The following is a 3,214-nucleotide window of genomic DNA, read 5'->3' as shown; positions in this document are numbered from 1 at the left end:
ATTCCTTGTAAAGAGGCTAACATTTTCTTAGCTCTAAGTCATGAAAAAATTTGGCTGATGATGGGGAATAAAAGCAAGTCTATACTCTGCATATTCTTTTCTCTTCATTCAAGTCCTTCATAGACCTGCTAAGTATAAGAGCTTTCTATTTTCTTTGCTCCTACTTTCAAACAGCATTCTGAGATCAGTTTTTCACTATTAGAGAAATATATGGGCCAAATTTAAATGTCAACAGAAGTGGGGCAAATCATATTTATCTGCTAAGTTAAGTTTACATGTATTCTAAACAGCATTGAGTTATAGAACAGAAAAAGAGTGGAGGGAGCGTAGGGCGGTGCACGCAGCCATCTGATCCTTCAGGAAGGAGAGGCTCCCACCTGCCTTGCCAAGGGTCTGGGGTGGCTCCAGGGGGAAGCCCATCTGAACTCTGCTGACCTGGATGGAGGGGCTGGTCTCAGGGCATGCCTCTGCTCGTGTCTGGGCCCCCACTGCCTTAGGCTGTGGCTCTGCCTTTCCCTCGGGCTAGGAGAATGTGTGTGTGCCCCCTGGCCCAGATGAATTGGAATCCCGGTCAGAAGTTCCAGACTGCCGCTGTTCTCTGATGCCATGCCAGGACCAATTCAACTGTTTTTGCCTCTGATTTGTAACTGTGAACTGAGCAGACTCTATGGTACTGCATATTACTGCCCCACAGGCATCTCCACTGCTCATCTCCTTACATTCCTCAGAGTCACTTGAGGTATACACCTCATACAGCATATGCTACCTTTTGCAGGCCAAGGGAGACCTGGTGGCAATCCACCCAAGGAAGGAGATATGCTTCCACACCACAGAAATTTTACCTCACACTTCCACAAGTCAACAGCATCCTGAAAGCTAATGAATACAGTTTCAAAGTGCCAGAATTTGATGGCAAAAATGTCAGTTCTATCCTTGGATTTGACAACAATCCACTACCTGCAAATGCACCCATTGAGGATCCGAGAAGTACAGCAACCTGCTTGAAGACCCAGAGGGATGCTTTTGGGGTTTTTTGATGGCCATGAAGGCTGTGCTTGTTCCCAAGCAGTCAGTGAAAGACTTTTATTATATTGCTGTCTCTTTGTTACCTCACAAGACTTTACTAGAGATTCAAAATACAGTGGAGACTGGCCGGGCACTGCTACCCATTCTCCAATGGCACAAGTATCCCAATGATTAGTTCAGTAAGGAGGCATCCAAATTGTACTTCAACAGCTTGAGGACTTACTGGCAAGAACTTATAGACCTCAACACTGGGGAGTCAGATGATATTGATGTTAAGGAGGCTCTAATTAATGCTTTCCTCAACTACCTGGTGCTTTGAGTGGCATTTTCTGGGGCCACTACTTATGTGGCCCATGTGGATGGTGTCAACTTTCATGTGGCCAATACTGGTGATAGCAGAGCCATGCTGGGTGTGCAGGAAGAGGACGGCTCTTGGTCAGCAGTCACTCTCTCTAATGACCACAATGCTCAGAATGAAAGTGAACTGGAAAGGCTAAAACTGGAACACCCAAAATAGGATTGGTTGTTTGGCTTTCTGATGGCTTTTAGTTCTTTTGGAGATGTAAAGTTAAAATGGAGCATTGACTTTCAAAAGAGAGTGATAGAATCTGGCCCAGACAAGTTGAATGACAACAAATATACCAAGTTTATCCCTCCTAATTATTATACAGCTCCTATCTCACTGCTGAGCCAGAGGTAAACTACCATTGTTTAGGGCCACAAGGTAAGTTTCTGGTACTGGCTACTGATGGGTTGTGTGAGATAAATGCACAGGCAGGATGTGGTTAGTATTGTGGGAGAGTACCTAAACGGCATGCACCACCAACAGCCAATAGCTGTTGGTGGCTACAAGGTGACTCCAGGATAGATTCATGGCCTATTAATAGAAAGGAGAGCCAAGATGTTCACGGTATTTGAGGATAAGAATGCAGCATCTTTTTCACCATGCTGTGGGTAACAATGAGTTTGGGACTGTTGATCATGAGCATCTCTCCAAAATACTGAGTCTTCCTGAGGAGCTCACTCAGATGTACAGAGATAACATTATCATTGTAGTTCACTTCAATTCTCATGTGGTAGGGCCATATCAAAATCATGAATAGTGAGATCTTACCCTGGCAATTTTCAAATAAAATAGATTTTTAAAAGATACTACAGTAGTAAACATTTCTAGAGGGTCATTCTAAGTATTTACCCATTTGATCTTCTAGCTAGTCAAGAACTCAAATGGACTTAGCAGTAGGGTGGTAGGATAATGAGAGTGTCGTTCTTCCTGGCTCAAACCTCACAGCTCCTGCACTTGAGGCAAATCAGTTTCTTATTGCAGATTTCTTGTGACATTGGCTTCTTGTATCAGTCTGAGAACATTAGGATGACCTGGCAAGTAAGATCTTGAATAGGTCAAAAGCAAGGATCTTGCTGGGCATATTTTCCTGGTAAGAGAAACAGCACTGTTCACAGCAGGCTCCTTTTGTCACTGATACCAATGTACAGGAGAACATTTATATATTGCATGATTTCCTAGATATACGATTTGTGTGTTATTCATATAAACTTATTTTATCCTCAGGTGGTTTCCAAATGCAGTATTTTAAGCTATAAATGATTGAGAATGAAGCAATCTGAATTTGTAAGTGTTCTTGATTATTTGGAATGCTTTTAAAATGGGAAAACAAACTAATCACTTCCCTACCAAATTACCTAATGTGATTGAAACTTATTCTATTTTCTCACATACTTGAAGACAGTAAATGTTTTTAGTTGTATCTACACTTATATTGATGTTAAATAAAGAAAACCTATTTTTAGTTTATATTAATGACAAGTTTTATTTAGTTTGAAATAAAAGATCCAGAAGAAAAAGAAGAGACTAAAAAATACCCCAAAACAGAAAAAGAGCATATCACAGATATCAGTGATTTGTTCAAATTACAAGGGGGCAGCAAAGGAAGGAAGATGTCTGGACTCAGCATTCTTTGAACTAGATTAAGTCTGCCTCTTTTAAAAATGTTTTTATTGATTCTTTTTCAGAGAGAGAGAGAGGGAGAGGGAGAGAGAGACATTTATGTGAAAGGAAATATAGCTTGGCTGCCTCCTGCACGCCCACCACTGAGGATTGAGCCTGCAACCTGGGTATGTGCCCTGACTAGGAATCAAACCAGTGACCTTCTGGTTCATGGGACAGCAC

At 41.8% G+C, this 3,214-nt stretch overlaps 1 pseudogene across 1 annotated transcript; it reads left to right on the top strand.

The window, feature by feature from the left end:
• The first annotated feature begins 530 nt into the window (after positions 1-530).
• On the top strand, positions 531-2,129 carry LOC308240005 (pyruvate dehydrogenase [acetyl-transferring]-phosphatase 1, mitochondrial-like; annotated as a pseudogene). Its single transcript has one exon. The product of its transcript is annotated as a pyruvate dehydrogenase [acetyl-transferring]-phosphatase 1, mitochondrial-like (transcript).
• Positions 2,130-3,214: the final 1,085 nt, after the last annotated feature.

The sequence above is a fragment of the Plecotus auritus genome (genome assembly GCF_963455305.1).
Source record: "Plecotus auritus genome assembly, chromosome: X".
Classification (NCBI taxonomy): Eukaryota; Metazoa; Chordata; class Mammalia; order Chiroptera; family Vespertilionidae; genus Plecotus; species Plecotus auritus.
This window is presented reverse-complemented; position numbering and strand designations above follow the sequence as displayed.